General features: G+C 41.1%; 1 long non-coding RNA gene across 10 annotated transcripts in view; it reads right to left on the bottom strand.

Annotated features, from left to right (window-relative positions):
- The window catches only part of LOC135301148 (uncharacterized), a 59231-nt gene extending 39373 nt beyond the window's left edge, over positions 1-19858 (bottom strand). For 6 of the 10 annotated variants that reach the window (XR_010362887.1, XR_010362884.1, XR_010362889.1 and 3 more), the window contains exons 1-2: positions 19646-19857; positions 16898-16941 (exon numbers count right to left, since the gene is read on the bottom strand). This is a non-coding gene — a long non-coding RNA (uncharacterized LOC135301148). Of the gene's footprint in view, positions 1-16897; positions 16942-19645 lie in introns of all 10 variants that reach the window. The other 4 variants (XR_010362893.1, XR_010362886.1, XR_010362888.1 and 1 more) reach the window with 2 other exon arrangements.
- Positions 19859-20932: the final 1074 nt, after the last annotated feature.

Genomic DNA, 20932 nt, shown 5'->3' with positions numbered 1-20932 from the left:
TGCTTATAACTGAACAGATTTGGCTATTATAAGTTTAATGTTTGGAAAACTACTTAAGAATTTCTAAATACTTTAGAAGTTGTTGCTTTCAGAAACAAAAAGGTACTGGATCCACCTACCTATAAAATCTAATATTAGAAAAGGCTAGGACGGTTTGAAGCTCTTTCTTTGTCCTGAAATGGCTTAGGAAGTTAAAAATGCTAAAATGTTTCTTCAGAACAAACCCCAAAATGTTAAAGCTTCTCACAGAAACATAGAGCACCTCATACTGGGATAGGTCCAAGGGGACAGGATATTTGTCCAAATGGAAAATTCTCCCATTTGAGGTTAAAGCATAAATGTCATCAAAAATTACTATTCCACAGTACTTTGATGTTTCTCCCTCTTTCCATAAGTGAGAGATGCTCAGGAATACAAATAAATGAGTTACTGTCAAATAAATTATTTAAACTTTTTGGCATCTCCTGGAGAGCTTTTGCCTGGAGTCCTCTGGGAAAAAAAAAACTGTTTTGGCTGTTGTTTATCTATTTGCAAGATCAGGTAAAGCACAGGGACAGAAAAAAGAGTGAAAAACTATGGACATTGCATTATTTTAGAAGCTTTCTAACATATTCATCACTGTGGTATTTGTCTGGACCAGAAAAAGGAAAAAAAGAAAAATACAAAACCAGCAGAGACCTCGGTGAAGGGAAAGAAGGCAGTGGTAGAACGCCTAATGAAAATAAGAGTTGCAGTATGGGTGGCTTAAGCATGCATCTTCCACTACAATTCATGGAAAATTCTATGGCAAAATCTTTTAGCTTTCACTTAAAACCTTCATTATGAAATATGCCTTTCACACAGTAATTTTTGTTTTCTCATTTATGCTTTACAAAGCATCTGGCCCTAAAAATTTGCAAAGGTATTTCTCTAGGCATGAGAACACATTTGGTTGTTAAACCATTACTGGATTTAGACATAAAGAAAAATGTTTAGAATTCATTTTTCTTAAAATATAAATTTCTGTGTTTCAGTGTGCAACAAACATTTGTTCTTTTTTAGCTGCTGCAAATTTTCAGAATGAAACATGCAGTTTATTCAGACAATCTTCCACAAGTAACTTTCTTTAGAGAACCTCAGGCCCCCTTGAAAACCTGACTTCTCTGTGAGTTAAACATTGGATTCATTTTCCAAGCAGTGAATACATGAACAACAAGGGGTGACAAGCCATTAATCAGCACCCTGGTGAGTTTTGCAAATCAGGAATAATCTTGTTTAGAACTTGACAAGAGAATCAGATACAATATCATTATTTTTGTGAAACACCTTGAAATTTTCCTGGTATTCAAGTTGGGGTTTTGCTACATTACTGCCTAGTGCAGGGAAAATATTGAACTGAGCTGTGAGAGCTCTCACAAGAGCAAACCATTAATCTCAGCTCCTCCCAAAGTAGGTATCTAAGGCTCAAACTGGATGCTCATGCAAAAGTTTTGGAACAGTGGTTTTCTCTCTGCCTCACCGTGTAGAGATTTAAACATTTCCATATCAAATTACACCAGGTTTACAGGTCTCACAATGTAACTTGGAACAGTGTTTTTGCCAAGTGTAGAACAGAATATAGCAAAAACTAAGTGACATTTTCTAAAGTACAATATCAAAGAAACTTCTAGCGAGCCTCCTGCAAACTGCAAATGAGTATTTTTGAGGACAGGAAATTATTAGACTGGAAATTAGAGCAGTACATCAAAATCAAATTTAATAAGCCATTATTTTTTGTTTTGATACATAAACAAGTGCAGGAGCATTGAGCATTTCTGTAAATCGAAACCCCAAACAAATCCCTCAGCTCCACCTAGAGAGCTTTTTCCAGGTGATTAGCCTAGCAATACTCTTTCTACTTTCACAAAACTGGCGAATACATGGGACAGGTCACAGGACACAGAAGCTTCCTAGAGACTTTCACACTGGGAAGAGAAGGGACTGAGAACAGAGCATGAACAGATGCTGCCCTGGAGGAGGGAGATTCTGTCTTCTGGATCTCAGGACCAGCACGCCAAGAAAAGGAAGATTGTTGCTTCCTCTCCAAGTAGGATCTGCACCTCCCCAAGAGATGGAGGCAGTGAAGTTCTCCTATCCAACAGCCTCTCTCTCAGATGAGCAAGGAAAATGCCAAATTCTCCCCAAAAGCTGAGGCCTCAACCTAAAACAACAAACTGCTTCTCTTGCCTTCCTGAACCAGCTCTTGGGCCTCTCTCCTGAACAATTTCATGGCATGTTGCTGTGAGATTTGAGGAAAGCAAGGAGAGCCTTTCCCTGTAACTTAAGCCAGAAGGGAGCACAGAGCTGGTTATTAATTGTGTGATGTGTTGAAAACACATTTTTAAACCTCTTCCATAAGGACCATTTGGGAACTTGCAGGGACAGAAAAACCCCTCTGCTTTCCCACAGCAGGTCATATTTTAGGTGAAGGGGGGTTTCCAAAGCTCTGAATGAGTCAGACAAGCAGGGAGGGACTGTGAGGCTGTGCATGTTCCTCGTACCTGCTGTGTTCCCTTTCCCTTCAGAAAAGAAATGACTGTATTTTCACATTTGATGAATTCTAAGGAGTGTGAGAGAAGGGAAAGGCACAGCAGTTTATCTCCCAAAAAATCTTGTTCTTTCCCAGTATTCAGGAGAGGGTTAGAGACAAGCACTGCATTGATTCACTGTAGTTTTTATGCACATTAGTCTTGATTAGAGGCATCAACACTGAGCAAAATGACTATGTAATTTATCAGAAAACCTCATTCTTCCTGTTACATGCACTCAGAGAACAGCAGCACAACTATTAAATCTTCCTGTGAACACGTGCACTGGATCATGCTTCTCTAACCACAGCAGGAGATCGATTTGTGCCCTTAAAAAACAAGTTACCTTCCTTATCTTAGCTTGAATATCCTACAGCATTATGAATGATCTTAATTACCCAGCTCTCTTTACACAGGGGTTCATGAATACCGAAACCCTGTGATTAAAGCAGCTCTGAAGTTCCATGCACATTCATCTCTGGAGGCAGCTCCATCTGAGTTAATGGCCTTGCAGCAGGGCTCAGCTCTGCTCACATCATGCTCACAGCCCACAATTAGATGATGAAGTGACATGCTGAGGAGCAGATTCAGCCTGCTGGGGTGAAGCAGGGTGAGTGTCCTGTTACAGCCACCAGGAGCCCTACACGGGGTAGCTGGAGGGAGAGCACTGACACTGGGACAAAGCAGCCCTGCTTGCACTGAGCCTCAGCTCCCAGCTCCTCTCTATTCCACATTTCCTCCTTCAGCAGCTCAGTGATCATCCTGCACATCTTGCCAAGGCCAGCCATGGCATTCCCAGCCTCAGATGGGGCATGCCAGGACCCCATCCAGCGTGGCATGAGGACTCCTCTGGGCTGTGAGTCACAGCCTGCTCCTGGCAGCCTCTGCTGCCTCATTGTCCCAGAACAACCCTGCTGGCTCATGGGGTCATGCTTACCCTGCTCAGGGCTGCAGCGAGTGAGAAAGAGCAGAGAGGATGGGGCAGACCACCACCCGTGGCCTAAAGGTAATGGTTTTGACATGGAAATAATCCATTTTTTTAAGAGGTGACGAGTATAAGAACTGCCCTTCTGCCAGCAAGCTTCCAGGGAGCAGCTGTGGTGGGACAAATGAGGATTTGATGTGAGCTACAGACAACTAAGGAGCAAAAAAGGAAGGCAAAAGTTCAGGATATCATTGTTGGTGGCAGCAAGAAAAGTGAACAAGAGTCAGAATGAACTCAGTCACAGCAACCAAGAGAGGGCCATAAACTCTCCCACAAAACAACAAAAATGGCCTTGCTGGGTATGGGAAGAAGCAAACTTAACTAGGAACACAATATTCTGTTACTGAGTGACAGAGAGAGCAAAGGCAGATGTCTGAGGATCAAGTGTTAGATCTTCCAGCAAATCTGGCAAGTTTGTTAAATGGATTGTTATGACTCCTGATTTTGGCAGCCAATTTTATCTGATTTTTATAGTAAGCCAGAGACCTCCCAAGTGCAAAAGCTGAGCAAGAGATCAGATATGAAATGGTTTTTTTCCCCAAACTAAACTTCAACACCAATCAGTTTTATATGTTCTACTTTCAAATGCCAAAAAAATTTTAACACGCTAGTAAGTCAGGGCTCCAACAGCAAACTCAGCTCTGGGTATGGAAATGGGGAGTTTCTTATGTGAAAAAGAAACCCCTGGATACTGTGAATTGGGAAGCCTTCTCATTTAAGAAAAAACTTCTCCAAATGTCATTTCTATGGAAGAATTATATTACATTACTCTTCATTTTTTTTACTGATAACAGCTACTTAACACTGTCAAAATGGAAAATAAATTGAGTTATGATTCTCTGTGTCCTAATGAGGAAATACAGACACATGTATTTGTCATGTACCTGAAAAGCAGCTGACCTGAAATAAAAGAATTCTCCTCTTTCTCTTTGTTAAAAGCATGGCTTTTAACCTCTGGGAAAGTAATGAACCATATCTAAAAAAAAAAATGTTATTAAAATGGACACCAAGTCTTTGCTAATAAAATCTGTCTCTGGGAAGAGCAGAGAAACTTGTTATGAATTGTTTCCCTGCTTCTTTAGCATTATGCATCATGTGAAGTGAGCTCTAATTCCACCAAAAGTTTTATCTGTTTGTATAAAAGGGATGGGGAGAAAATAGTATTACACATGCCTCAAAAATCTGAAACTGCCATGCCCAATAAATCCCAGCATTTCTGAAATTGATTACTATTGTTCCAAACATATCCCCATTCTCCTTTCTGCAATGAGAAATGTACTTGCACTTGGTATTTTCATAGCTGAGCAAGTGCCCTGGGGACACGCACAACTTCCCTACTTATTTATTTATGTTTTAACACCAAGAAAAGTTAATAATCTTTTGACAGAACAATGACCTGCCATAACATTACTGGGAAGGGCTCAGCTTCAGGCCTTATGAAGGGATTATATTTTCACTGGCCCTGGAACCAATTGTTTACTTTTGAAAGGAAGAAAGTAAAGCCTGCTCCCAAAGATTTTAAAAAAATGCAACAAAGTGGAACTGAATAAAATCAAATATGATATGAATATGCTTAGAACACCCAAAATTCCCTGACATAGTCCTGCTGCTCTGAACAGCGCCAAAGAGGGGATGGAGAAAGGTGAATTTGTATTTTACTGCCAGCTGGTAGGGCTGGGCACTGCACCACATCCACCACAGGTAGTGATCCAAGGAGCAGCCCCCCCACAGACCTGAGAGAGCCCAGGAACATTTCCCATGGGGAAATCCCCAAACACCGCTCTCCCAAGGAGCATACAGCTGTCACAGAGACACAGAGAAGGGCAAGGAACTGTGAGAAGAGAAAGAGAACAGAGAGTCAGGAGGCAAGCTCAGAATCTGCCCAGATGTTCAGGGCTGACAGTGGACTGGGATCTGCAGCTCGTTTGCATTCCCACAGAAAGTGAATAAATCAGCTCCAGCACTCAAACAATTCATCCTTCCTCCTCCCAGCCCTCCTTTCACAGTTGTCACGTTTCTGTGCTCCCTTGCCTCACCAGCCTGCCTCTCCCCTTCCCTCTCATCTCATCTGTTGCCAGGCTCTTGCCCATGTTCCCCTGTCTGCTGGTGTAAGTGAGGAGCTTGTACCCATCTCCTGCCCTCTCCTCCAGCCACTCTCTGCCTCACTGCTGTGCACAGAGCTCGAGACATCCCTCCCAAACACAGAGCATGAAACAGAAACTTGAGCTCTGTGGAGGCCTGTTTGTTTTGGCTGTCACCGTGGCTTTTATTAATAAATGCCTCCTGGTAGACTAGACTCCATTTATCATGACATACATTATCTAGCTTATGTTCTTATACAGTACTTATTACAAAACTTAAGTTGAGCACGGAACTATTCCTCTCTCTTCCCAGGCAGTGAGAAGGGTAGTTATGTTATTTTAATGAATTTGCTTGTCTCATGTTATTATTGAGAAACCTTGCTTAAGGAAGTGATCCTTGTGTTTCATTTTGAAAATGTGAATTTTGTGGTTGCTGTGGTCCTTTCCCATAGGAGAAGAATTTCTAATCCATCTGCACATTAATAATTCCCCAGCCTCTTTTTTGCTGAGATCTCCCTGTTGTGAGTTTTTCCCAGACCTCTTTAGCTACTTCCCTTTCCAGCCTTGCCTATCTGATTGGTTCGATGCTTGTTTTCACACACCATATGCTGTAATCAAGAGACTGGCTAGATCAGCCAGCCAAAAAGAGCAAACATCCATTTCCATAGCTTGCCAGCACCTCCTCCAATATTGGAATTGACCCCTAACACAAGAAAACCTGGTTAGGATTACAGTGAAGTCTTGGGAGAAAACACACATCTAATCTAGTTTGAGGGCATGAAAAACTCAGACTAGCTTCAGAAAGAGGAGCCAAATATTGTGGTAGTTATACAAATGAAACCTCTGCTTCTAAACAAAACAGAATGCATTTCTGAGATGCAGTCTGGTATCTCACAGATATCTCAACCCTCTGATATCTCACAGGTTGTATCAAGCAGAGGTGTGAACTGCTCAGCATAAAGCCCAAATTTCTGCACAGCTTCACCTCTCCTGGCTAAAACACATAAGAAGTACAAACACATCTTATGATGACCTAATAGTAAAAAAATGAAACGGGAATGAAAATTTTGTAGTCTCATATCTTCATTTATAGAATGGCAAGGCCTAGATTTGGTTAGAATGGGCAAAATTTATAGATTGTACATGTAGAGTGTATGGCAACTTTTTTTCACATGAAGCCTGGTATCACCTTGCTGTTTTCCCATTTCAAGAGAGCTTTAGTACAAGTATTGTGCGAAATATTGTCTTGATTGAGTTCTATTGTGCTGAGCCAGCTTGATAATTTTCGTGTTTACTGTCTGGCTTCACAGGTCCTTACATTCACAGTGATTTATACAAAGTGTTCTGGTTTGTATCTCTCACAAACTGTTTCAATACTGCTCTAGGTAAACAGAATGTCATCAGATTTCCAGTCCTTCCTGGGTAATTTTCCCCAGTTATGTAAATGTTTATCTTCATTCAACTTCTTCCTTTGCACTTTTAAAAATGTTTTTGCTCCTTCCCCATGCTGAGGCAGTGTGATAACCACGATGCAGAATGGAGACAAAAGAATACCAAGGCTGGTTGCCAAGGAGCAAGGCTGCAAGTACCCAGCCAACCACACAGCCTTGCATTGCCAGATCTCCAAGAAGGCACAAAGTAGGGAACCTTTTTGAGCATTATAACCCAAAAATCCCCAAATGCACCTGTTAGAAAGCATCAGTGAGGTGTTTCAGCAGCCCTGGTGTTTAGGCAGTAAAACTGCTTGCTCCTGTAAATACGCTCACAGGTGTGCCAGTGTCAATCATGTACATGGCAGCAGAAGTTTAGATCAAGGCTTGATTCCCCTGATTGATTTTCCCACCTTGTAACCCGTGTTGTGTTTGGCAAAGCGTCTTCTGGGGACAGGGAGCTGCATGTATAGTGCTGGCAACAGCATTCAGTTTGATATGCACAAGTTAATTAATAGAAAACAGCTCATGTCAACAATGTTTACATTTCTCATGCTTTCTCTCTTTAACCACTTGAACTGAACTATACAAAAAGCACTTTAGAATCGACTGCATGTATAAAAAAATCAGTACTCTTGTAATAAATTTAAGTTTGTCAGTGTTGTTGATAGGTTGGGGATCCTTTCCACAGCCAAAAAGTGAATCTCGCTCGGTAGAGGACATTGAAACTTGAGTACAAGCTTCCTTCCAGACAAGCCCTGCTTTCTTTCCAGCTCCCAAAAAAATATAAGATGGGAGCAGATAACTACAAGAACCCACAGATTTCAGTGGGCGGAATTCTAGAGATAACCATCTCATTTCAGCAGACTTTGAAAATAAACACAAAATAAACAATTCATCTTTTAGAGGTTGACACATTCATTTTTCTGCTTGGAAAACCAAAATTCTACTCCAAGCGATCCTTGAACTATCCCTTTGTTTGGGTACCCATCTGCTGCCAGTTTCCAACTTGATCAGTGAAATGTACTTTACTAAATGGGCACAAGTTTTAGTAGCACAGATAAATTCCTCCTTAGTTGTTCACACTTTCTATACTGAGTCTCTAAATATGGATATATAAGCCAGAAGCCTTCTCAGATTTGTAGGATTTGATTGGTTTTTTCCTTCAAAGAGGCAAAACATGAAATTACCTCTCCTATGACTATATAAGGAGCATAAAGAAAAAGGACCTATTCCTAAGCTGAGCTTCTACACAGTTCAGATGTTTTAATTTAATTTTGTGAATACCCAAACCCACTTAATCATCCAAAACTTAGAGCAGGTACCATAGCACTTAGTGCTGGCTCATCAAGCAGCAGCTGGGAGAGAAAACACAGTGCTGTGTTTACTGGATTTATGGGATCAGGGACTCTGTGTACGACTTGTGCTAATGTAAAGCAAATGAACTGCTCAGCCTGGATGAACTTAGCATCCCCATGGCTTAGTTTACACAGAGGTAAACCAGAAATAACAATAGCCAAGCAGAGCCAAGTTAGAAAGCAAAGCTTTGTGGGCCAGAACAACACTCAGACATTCCAAGCTGAAGGGCAGCACATCCCTTGCCCAGGACAGAGCTACACCCAGACCAGTGGGGGTCTGATGTGCCCTTGACAAGTGCCCTCAGAAATGCAGCCATGCACAGAAAGAAGCAATTATAAGCCATATATTATAAATTATAAACCATAGTTAGAGAGGGCACTTCATCTGTAGTTTTCCTGCACATCCTGGCACTCTCAAGCAGTCCTGTAGCCCCAGTGGATTCACTGTTTGCTTTTTGTCTTTTACTAGTAACAACCATAGAAAATGGGAAATGAGGTGTGGGGTTGACCTTCCCAGGTAAAATGGTGGCTGAAGCAGAAGCCAAAGGTTATTTATTACCTCCTCCATACGGTAAAGTAAAACTTCTCAGAAAATGCAGGGCTGAAGTAAATCTGTATTTTGTCTCCCCCAGCTGCAAGTTGACCAGCCATGCTTCTGCTATAAAACAGGCTTTGGCCAAGGGAGAAATGGCAAGAAGAGCTGGCAAGGTCAAGGACAGAGAGAAAGAAGGAAACAGACTTCATTTCACTCCAGGTCATTCCCACAAGTTGCAGAAACAGTAAAGAAAACACGTTCAGTATTCCCACTAAGTATGATATGGAATGCTTCTGGACTATCTCTTAGAGGGGAAAGTATCCAAAACATCTTCAGGTCTGAGCTGAACAAATTCACTGAAAGTTAATGGGACTCATTTTTCTACAGACCTTGGGCAGTTAAGAAAAAAACCAAACACAATATGCACATTTTCTACTTGTTGCAAAAAGGAATCCACTGTTGCTAGAGACTAAGAACACACAAATATTTCGTTTACAATCTCAGCCTGTTTCTCCTCCTGCACCTGTCTCAGTCCCTTCTAGGAACAATAGATTTTATTTCTTCCCATTTTACCCAGAATCACACTGATCTCTGGTATTCAATGGGCACAAAGTTGGGTGAGCAGTGCTTGAAATGAACAGAGCCAACACCTGGGACTGCCAGCTGAACTTGCTTTTCCTTTATTCCCACAAAAGCATTTAAATATTTCTGGTTCACACAAGGGAGTTTTTAAGGACTGGGATCAAGCCTTCTGACTCAGGTTAAACCTCCTGATTCAGGTTAAAAGGTTACTGTCTCCTCAAAGTCAAGGTGCATTTCCAATGCTTTACACACAAAAGAAAAATTGGGTTTTGCCTGGGTTTACATCCGCAAACATCTTGCTGGGAATGCATTTTTCTCCCCAGGATACCAATTTCTAGATCAAGCATATCTTGGATTATGCTCTGTACCAAAGGACCAAGAATTTCTCTCTCAAATGTCCCAGCAACACAGACTAAAAATGATATCTGAGGAAACATTCATTCATTGATGCAGTCAGTTGAAAATAGAAGAAAAAAAACAAGGTAGGACACCACCTCTAGTTTTTCACTCTTGCTTTCACAAAACAAAAATCAAAACCAGCACCAGCATCCCTCTTTCACAAAAGCAAAATTAAGTTATTCATGTCAACTCCTTATGCTCAAAAGCAGTGTGATGATCCAAAAAGTCCAACTCAGCTGAGGGTGAGACAGAAAGCAGAAATGCTTATTTAGACCGCTACTGCCTCTTCTTCCACTCTTGCTCAAGTGGCTTCACCTCAGGGAATGTTTCAAGGACAAGGATTTTGTCTTAAATTGAGTGACTTGATTCTTTGTGGGTTCTTTGCTTAAAACTGCTTGTGACTTATCTGAAACTGTTGTTCTTTCATGCATAAAAAGGGAAGGCAGTACAAGTAAACTAAAACCAAAATTAAATAGCTTATTACAGGTACGTACTTGACTTCCAAACACCAGGTTTTAGAATTGAAATGCAATAATTTTGTTTACAGTCTGTTTTTTAAATGAGTCTGTGCTTCCTTCATAAAAAGAAAAACTTATCACTTCACATGCGAAATGCTTTTGACTAGGTAGTTATTTTTACCTCCAGTTGTAAGGAAAAAAGGGATCTCAAATGCATTTTAGCCTAACTGTGGGGAGCACAAAACTCTGGCTAGACAAATGACAGGAAAAGGTATCAAACTTGCAAAATTCTTTTACCTCTGACCAGCTTAAAATAAATCTTTTGCCTCTGGACTCCCAGCCCTGATATGGACAACCTATTTAAAACCAGCTCCTGAGCCTGTCACCCCCTGGCCCTTCCTGGTGGTGTAAATAATCTGTTTATATATATTTAAATATATATATTTAAATATATAAACTAAACAGGTCTGTGTCAGCTGTGAGGAAGAGGAGGGAGGCAGGGAGGGCACCCCAGTGCCAGTGGCTTCCCTGGCAGCGTGGGACCTTCCCAGCAGCTCCCCTGTTCTGGTTCCCAGTGTGAGAGAGGCTGGGGGAGCATGGCCAGAGCCTTGCTCTGTTTCAGCTATTCTTGGCCACTGCATCAGCCTCTGGGGGCCATAGGAAGTGTAGTGTAATGCTGGTCTGAATTTATGGCCCAGCCTGGACCAAGGTTAGCTGAAGTTTTTAGGTCTCCCACTGTGTTTTCAGCTTTGTTTCCTGGGACAGGGAAAAGGAGAAATACTGACTGGAGAGTTAAATTAGTTGAACCTGAAGGAGGCAGAAGGTTTGGCTCTCCCCAGCAGCATTTTTAAAGACTGGTTCTTAACAGGATATTTTTCCTTTTAACAGGAGTTTCAGCATTGTCATTTCAACCCCTATCTCCAACCCTTCTCTCCCACCTTGCTCCTTCTGCTGCTGAATAAATCCATGCCCAAGAGCCCAGAGGACATGCAAATCTGAAAACTAACACAGGATTTGTTACAGGGACACCAATCAAATGAAATTATGTGTGTTCAACAAGATCAGCTGAAATATATATATCAATTAAATAAGTCTTTATCTCCCCACAGCTCCAAGTAAGAAAACATTAAATTCAAGGTGAAGCAACTCTGCCAATGGCATGCTGCTTGGAAAGCTTAATTGTGAGAAAATATTATTTATGACCAACATGCACTTACTCTCTCAACTTTTATGCTGTTTGAGTCAAAAGGAATTGCTTCAAGCTGGGATCTGGAGCATCCCAATAAAAAAAGTGCTTACACATTGTGGATTTCCCATAATATTGTCCCTGACCAGGCTCTGGAACCTGAATACTCACAACATACTTGGGGAAGGTAATACATGCCAGACATTATACAGCCCTAGAGAGAATCTAGACATGTACATTTAATAACATAATGAAGCTTGAAATTTACTGTAACTTTAATATTGAAGGATTGAAAAAGCAATTCAACTGCTTTAAAATAGCATAGAGCTTATGGGAATGCAATATGGATGGGAACAAACAGGCCTAAATCAACACTGGTTTGGAAGTCTAGTAAGGACTAAAAACTATGGGAGGTAATTCAGGAACAGATGCATCAAATTAATTCCAGTAATACTGGAGTGTTAAAAATGGCAACAGAAGCCAGCTTTGTTCAACAGAATGGAAAAATAATCATCCTTTCTCTCCCTTTCCGCCCCCAAGGAGTCGGATTTTCCCGGCACAGCCATTCATTGGTGGCAGCAGATGCACCAAAATGCTTGACACCAGCAAACTGAAGGCAAATAGAAAACATACATGGGGGAAACAGAGGGGGAAAAGACAAACCCACAACATAAAAAACCCCAAGAGTGCATGTAATGCAGAGAGGTGAAGCTGCAAACACAGGGCAGAGCTACGGAGCTGCTCAGGGAGGAATGAAGGGGAACCAGGTCTCAGAGCCTTCCTTCCTGCAAAATGCACCAGTTACTGACAGCCATTTCTAGTCACAACTGGAAGAGGATGGGCAAGCCACAGCTTTTTCAGGAAATGTATCACTTTTCTCAAGAATTGTCTGCGAACAGACTGTGACTTTTATTAATTTGCCTCCAGCTGGCAAGGGTACACCAAATATTTTCTGTGAATGAATCCTGGCCAATGGATTGCTCACAGACTCATAGGCTGCTCTAATTGCTTCAATATTCCTGCTCTGACCTTCAAGATGAGGAAGCTCTGATCAAGTCCCAGTTACAACAGTTTCATTCCTAAAGTAATGAGAAATTTACCTTTTAGACAGAAGATAGCCATAGAAATCTTCCTCTCGTTTAAAACAAAGCAAAGCAAATCAGAAACAGATCTCTGGCACTGCCAGAAAGGCAGGGAGGAAATGGAGAAAATATTGATTAATGAGATTTATTTGTGCTGCGGATGGTGATCAAAGGGGAGTGAATGCAATGTGCAGCACTCACCATTGCTTTTAAAACCAAAATTCCTTTGATGTGCAGCTCAGTATCCGGCCATTATGGGAATTAAAAGAAAAAGCCATGAGAACATTATTAATAAAGGTTTAAACCGAACAGCTTCAGGCACCAGGCTCGTACTCACCAAGGTTTTTAAGTGACCAGCTGGTGAATAATTATGATAAAGAATGTTTTACAACTACTTGGTTTAGTCAACAAAGCCTCTTGATGCATACAGTAGCACCATTTCCATACAGAGCAGCCTGCATGTTTGGAGTGGACAAGCCTTTAAGTAGAGAGAAAAGGAGATCCAGAACAAAGGGTCCCTACCAGTGAGTGGCTGTGGGGACTGTTCCCAGCAGTCCCAGAGAAATTCCATCACACTCAGCAAGGAAGCAGAAGTGTCCCAACACTGTGGGTGTGGGAAGGATTCACAGCTTTGCACCCTACTCCTCAAATTCCTCCTTGCACATCTCTGCTGGCCTCTCCTCTCAAGCTTTGTGTGAAGCTCTGACTGGAGGCTGGGCTCCCTTTTAAGGGTTTCTTAGCCCACCAAACACAGCTCCAGCCCTCACTGGTGTCCTCACCTAACCTGTCCCACTGCAGGCACTGCTGACAAGATGGATTTTTTAAGAATATCAAAGGTTAAGAGGAAATTTTAGAACTTCCGTATAGAAACATCTTTGTATTTCTAATGACTTATGCAAGAGGAGCATCACATGTTAAGTGAATATTATGATAAGATAAAAGTTTAATTTTAAGTTGATGGGCATTTCCCCACCTTTAAAATTACTGGATATCACCTTAAGTCTTGCCTCCTTGACTGTTAATTAGAGATAATCCTTTGCCTACAGAAAAAGAAGCTCCTTTTATGCTACATCTCTTGCAAAACATCAAACTTCATCTTACAAAGAGAGACATGTTTTGAAGAGGACCCATCCTATTTGTCTAGCAATATCACACCTTTGCCACATATAATAGCTTTATCACAAAAAATAGGATTAAAAGAGTAAATAGTAGTAGTACATTTGTAAACCAAACCCACTTTTAAGTTTGTCTTTGGTTTTTTGGTTTTTTTTTTTTACAACCTCACAGCTCATGTGAGAGATTGATTTAGTCAATATTGTCACAATGGCAGTGCATTATGCTAGGACTGATGTTCATTGCAGCACTATAATTATAAATGGAAGGGGACAAGTAATGAACTAAATACAATTCATTACAACTCATTTTACTGCATAGTAAAATGCAGAGAGAGCATCCAAAAGCTACAAAATCAGTTCTTGGACTAAAAAACAATAAAACCCCTATTAAACTACCAGTTTAATCCAAAGTAATATTTGGACTACTTCAAGCAGGGTGGCACAAATTGTTTTTTGTTCAGCATTTGAATCAAAAATGCATTTTGAAAAATGCAGCCATGATGAAACTGTAGTAAGCACTTGGAGTATCGTTAGAGGTCGGCTGGGGGAGAGAAATCTGGTTTGTGTCAAATGAAACATTCCATACAGCTGAATAAGAAGCTTCTTCTTTGAGGACCAAGAAAATCAAAGCAAATTAAGAGTTGGATTTGAAGCTCTCATGGGTACTTTGCTGCCACACAGGAACAGAGGTTCTAGAGGATACTGGAGCCTGAGGCTTGTGCCGGTTTTGCTAATCTGGTGTGAATGCTCTCTTCTCACTTTCTTATCTAAGCATAGATTACTACTTAATGCTACTAAAACATGGACCTTTGCTTTTTCCAAGAACACAATTTTGTTTTGCCTAATTAATTAAACATTTAGTGTGGAAAGACAATATATCATAAATGGAATGCACTTGGCTTCCTCTTGCAGGGAAGTTCTGCCATAGACTCACTGAATGAGTACATAAAGAGATTTTAACATATTAAAGAGGGATGTCTCTAGCAGGATGTCCCACCACAAAATTCAGACATCCCATGAGTTAAAGCTGTACCTGAGGGGAGTCCTCCCTACACTGTGTGCTTCTGTCTCCAGGTCAGTGGTAAAACTGTTGCCACCCTAGGTTTCTTTCCCTGCCAAGATTAATTTCAAAGAGATAGAAAAGGATGCATCATTTTCCTTCATAATTTAATTATTTCTTGTCCTTTCCCTCAGAAAAGAGATCCTGACGTCAATAATCCTATTGCAAGCTCATTAGTTACTTCAGAGAAGTCAGTGCTAATTTTCCAGGGAGCCATCAGAGGCAGATCAGTGACACACAGAGGGAATGTTTTCTCCTCACAGAGCGCTGGTTCATGCATGAGCAGCATATCCTGGATCCCCACAGCAACCAAGAGACTTTATTTCCCTTGGAAAATCCTGACCATGACCACCCTGCAGCCTGCCCCTCACACAGGGTTGAGGAACAAGACCCTGCTCCTTTACCCGTGGCTTTTACACACACGAGATCCCCCGGCAGCCTGGGCAACCAGAAAAGGCCCTAGATCATGTCACAGTTGGAAAGAGCCTGGGGAGGCAGCAGGAAATTACACACACATTAGCTGAAGCTGATTTTATAACAAAACAAGCCATTTGAACAGCTTGATTGATGATGGCCAAGCAGGCTGCAGGAAAAGGAGCTCACGTCTCGCTCGCTGGCCGGAGTTCTCACGGGGGACGCGGGCCAGGGTACACACACAGGGGAGAGCATTTCCTGAGAGACTCACAAAACATTGCCCAAGCTCCGCTGGAGATTCATGCCTCAGATGTAGCAAACAGCTCGAGCAGTGGGGACAAGAGAAAGGAGATATTTCTCCATCAGCTCAAAGCACAGGAAAGGGAGTCACACTAAGGGAGATAATCACTGGCATCAAAAAAAAGGCAGAGTAGCTGCTTGCAGTGGGGCTGCCATTTCATTAGTCTCACTGGAATGCCCTTCAAAGCAGCTGATGGCTGTTAGTGCCAGACAGAGCTGTGGAAAAGGTCAATGTGTCAGCCCTTGATTATTTTAGTTCAGAAACACTCTATTATTCGTAAAGTATCTGTGGCATATTCTTTCCTCTCACTCTCCCTCATGGACAGAAACAAATGGGAAAACCACTTCAGAGCAAGGCAGGGGTGGTAGTACAGAAAAGGCAAAAGCACAGCCTGCAAAGGGGATAGACTGGGGAGGAAAAACACACAGGCAAGAGAGGCACCAGTCTAACTGACCTGCTTAAAATTATCAGAGCATGAGTGGTAGAGTGGAATAGCTGAAGAAAGTGGGACAAACATACTTTCATATGATGGGTTAACTCCTGCTGCTCCTCACACACGTGTTTGCCACAAAACATTTCTTCCTGCCCTCCCTGGTTTTGTCCTCTGCTCCTGGTCTGAGTCTCAGGGGGTGATGGAGACTTCCTAATCCTGGGGAATTCCCAAACGTGGTATGGAGAGGTGGAAACCTGCCGGCTATGAGCCCTCTTCAGCAGCAAATTGGCTGCTCCCATGGAGCAGGACAGATGAGCACTGGTGTGTGATCCCCAGAATCTGCTGCCACCCAGCTGGAGTGAGAACAAGGCTCAGAACCAGCTTTACACTGGTACCTCCTTGGTCCCTGCCATACAGCTGCATATCCAGTTATGACTGTGTAAAAACACATTTTTAAAACACTGAATGAGCACACTCTTCCTCCAGTTCAGTTCCTTGCTGATGCTGTATGCTCCCTCCATTTCACATTGAAATCACCAATAATGGATTTTGGCTTGCTGGTGGGAACCTGTCTCAGCAGGCACAGACCAATTTTTCTTCTCTCCTTCTTAGTTAATTTTATTTCAGGCCTCACTGAGTGGGATTGCTCCTTTTATTGCAGAACCTCAGCCCAGTCTCCACACTTCACTAGCTACCCTTGTCTTTCTAGTCTCAACCAATTCCCTGCCTATTAGGATATTTTTCAGCTTTTTGCTCCATTTCACCCAAACAAGCACCTGAATAATTTGACAATTTCATCGCTGGCATTCACAGAGGTCAAACTTATTCACCTATTACAAGCTGTTGTAACCTGAGAAACAGGATGACTTGACAGAAACCAACACAACCACTTCTCTTTAATACTTGCATTTTTAAATGACATCCAGACTCACCACTGCTTCATCAACAGCTTCCTTGGGCTTGGAAGCAGCTCCTCCTGGAATGAAAGAAGTAACAACACGATCATTACTACTAATACCAAAAGAAGAAAATAAACTGCAGTTCCTTTGAAGCAGTGTGAAGTTTCGGGTTGCTTGTGTATTTGTACAATATAATTAGTAGCCTGTACGCCCCAAATAATGTGTTACTGTCGGGAAAAAAGACAAGAGTTACAAAAGAGCTGCACCACAGAAACAAATAAAGGAAAGGTTCACATTACTCCAGTGATCACCGCATGTTAAACAGATTTTTTCAGTTTACAAGACACATTTGGTCTGTCTTATAAATAAATCACTGAAATAATAAACAAGTGGCTTTTCTATTGCTAATAAGCTTTAAAAACCCACCCTTTCTTTCTGAAACAAAGTGATCTCTAAATGATACTAATGGCATCCTTTTATTGATTTCCTGTGTTCACTTACCCTGCCATTTTTTTCTTCACATTTCTTATTGCAGAGAAATAATTGCCATCTTACCCAGCATGAGAATTGCTATTTTGTTTAAGTTCCTTTAAACAACAGCATCCCTTTCATAGCTTCTCAATTTTCTAAAACTATTTGTCTTAACCCAGTGCCAGGCACCCTTGAAAAGTTCATTTTGCCACAAGATATGCAAAAGAACTTTAGGAAACATCCACGGGCATGTAGGGCTTCATTTAAAATAATCTATCAAATATTCTCAAATATTTTCTACCTGAACTGTTTAAATGTCACTGTCACTAAGCATTTTTCAACTTTTTAATTTCAAAGTTGCCTTTCATTATGAATTTTTCTTATTCTAGTATTTTTTATGGTGCTGATTTTTTTTGTTTTTTTTTTTTTTCATTTTGGATGTATAGCTTTATATTTGTACAACTTGCCAAATTATTAAATTAATTGTCAGTAATAACAATAACAAATGGCTGGCCTAAACATGAAGTGAGGACAGGAACTATTTATTTACCAATTACAAGACTGCATTTCCTGGCTGAAAAGACCAGTGCAGCAGACATTCTGCAAAGGAAGATAATTTTCACTGCCAAACCAGGGAAAAAATTATGTTGAAAAATATTTTTATTTTTCAAATAATATAAAATTAAAGAAGTTTCAAGCAGATAGAAAGTATTCTGTTTCAGAACATTTTGAGTGTGAACATTGAGTTCTTTCTCACTTCATTCAAATCCCTTTTTTTCATTCCTACCACAGAGAAAAACAGACCAAAATCTCAGATTCAGATGACTGCTAACTTATGCCAGAAATCTGATCCAAGCTTTGCAAAAGATCCCTCCATCATTCAGGGAGAATCCCAATCTTAAATTCTGACACCCTCAGTTTAGTGATATTTGCAATGAGCTGGGAGAGTCTCTGTAGGGATGTGAATCTTGTTTTTTTCTGGCACCTCCATCACTTTTCTGTGCTGGGTTTGGCCCAAAGAAAGAGTGTCAGCCAAAAAGCTGTGTGGGCATAGGAGGTGGAGGTAGGAAAAGAGAAAATTCATCCCATGGCAGCCTACCGGTGCTATTAAAAATATCCATCTTGGCATAAAACCCCCAGGGAAGGTGACCACTCAAGCTGTATTCACCAACTTCCACTGCTCCAGGAAAACAGCTGAATGAGCAAATTAGCCCAACATGAACACACTGAGGTGAGTTTAATTCTGTAAGCTTTGTAGTCTAAGAGAGAAGACAAAACAATTTACATCTGTGTTTTCATTTGGGACCAGGCCAGTTTTATAAAGCAGAATTGAAGGCACATGGAATTCCCAGCTTTCTTTTCCCTTTCTCCCCACTCCTTCCCCCAATCATAAGAGTTTTCAGGCTCTCCTTTTGTTCTACTGCAATAAAAACCCCCAAACAATTGCCAGGTCAAATGTGTTCCTTCTTTTTTTCATTAGTGTAGCAGCTGGTGCTTGCCTCTTAAAATTCCTTTACTGTCAGCTGACAAGTGCTGTCCCATTTGAAGAGTTTCTAATGTGACTTTCAGCTCCAGCCCTTTGCTACTCTCAATCTCACTTTAAAGGCTTGATGGGTCCACGAAAAAAATGTTCTCAGACAATGTTCAGATCTGGAAACAAACATCATTAAACTCCCTCTCCTGATGGGTGAAACAAAAACATGGATTTGGGAAAGAAAAAAACCCCAACAGACGAAACCAACAAAAGAGATGCCTGCTTTTTCTCACAGAAATTCAGATGCTCATCTCTCTTTTCCAGTATAAACTCATTGTTGCTTAAAAAACCTGCAAGCAAACAAGCCCACAACATCTGTATATTTATGGGGTATTTTTCAGATGCAGCAAAAGGCTCAAATTCATGCATACTACTCAGCAGGTAAATAACAATACCTGACAACCTTTTTATACCTCTTGGAAGACAAAACCATTGTCATGTCCTGGCCAAAAGTGACACTAATTTAGATATTTTCCAAACAGTTTGTAGTTTGCTATAAGGACCGATTGTTCAACATAGGCCACGCTTCTTAACAGGATGTCTAAAAGGAACACAGAATAAAGGCAAAAAAAGCAATAAAACCATTATAAAACTACTTAAAAAGTTATAAATCTATTAAATTGAGACAAAGAGCCTACAAGTAACTCATGCCAGTTATTAGAGATATGGCTGAGGTAGATCATCCAAAAGAGTAAAGGACATATTGTTGACTGTAATATTATCTGTAAAGTTAGAAATGAGCCTCTGGTAAGATTACAGAGGAAATTTGAGCTTACCAGGTGCCAAGAAAGTGAGAAGCACTTTTCCTCAGTGCTCTCCTGGGAGGTGAAGCACTGTCAAAACTCACACTGCAGTGAAGAGGGTCACAATGCACAGGGCATCACCATACAATGTCAGAAAGCTTCAATCCACACACACGAACACCATTCCACTCCAGAGGGCTGCAGCATGTGGCCTCCTTGTCCCTCAGCCCAGCCTTTTATACCCCCAAGTCAATGCCCTGCACCTGTGTGCCCTGTGTGCCCTCTGTGGTTGGTCAGTGCCCCTGGGCACTCCATGGCTCGTTCCCTGCAATGCTGCTCACCTGTGCTGCACAGCTGCAGCCACTCAGGGATGAGCCACAGCCCCACCAACTCTGTGCCTACAATGCCCCTTTATTTTCCTTTTAAATAAATGCTATGTCTGTTATTTCTCTACAGGGCAGCCTTACAGAAGAAATAGAAAATATGGTACAAGTATTGATTTTGTAGGTTCCACTAACTCTGGAATATGTCTGTGTACTGACCCTGATTCAGTCTCTAAACTTTTATATCATTAAAATCAATAAAACATTTATAGAATATTGACAATATCAATGGTAACATACAAGAATAAGCCAAAGGCCAAACACCAGGATATCAGCAAAATCAACAGCTATACAATTCCCCCAACAGCTATACAACTTTAACAATATCAATAATTATATAGCTGTATAATTCCAAGTTATAATGCTTTTACAGTTGTTGATAAAATAACAGTGAGATCAATATAGAATGGAAAAAAGGCAAGCACAACCCTTTGTCTGCATAAAATGTAAATACATTTACAAAACTAGATCTAATGTGGATAATATGCAAAGACAACCATCCAGTGATAAAAACCAGGACAAATTCCAAGACAGAGCATTGGTTAAGCTGCCAACAAAGCACAGCAAAATGGGAAACACCAGGAAAAGTTGAGCTCAAGTCACCAGGTTGGTTGAGGATCTGTCATTTCCACAGCTGGGCTCCCTCATGCCATTTCCATTTACCAAACAATGGGGATTATTCACACACAGGACATGGAGCCACTCCATCCAGGCACTGTGCTCTGAAGTTGGGAGTGCTTGGGTCTTTCAAATATTCCATTTTACAGTGGAATTCAATACAGGCACCCCATGTGGAGCACAGCTTGGTTTGTCCAACCTATTTCAGCTCAATATTGTTTCTGTCCTTATCTTCTTCTGATGCTGTACAGGCAAAGTGGGGGGCTTGTCCACTGCCCACTAAGAGGTTGTTGAAGATCCTTTCAAGATAAAGAAATTC

Source organism: Passer domesticus, chromosome 5, assembly GCF_036417665.1.
Source record: "Passer domesticus isolate bPasDom1 chromosome 5, bPasDom1.hap1, whole genome shotgun sequence".
Classification (NCBI taxonomy): Eukaryota; Metazoa; Chordata; class Aves; order Passeriformes; family Passeridae; genus Passer; species Passer domesticus.
Note: the sequence above shows the minus strand (reverse complement) of the source record. Positions and strands in the feature narration are given on the sequence as shown.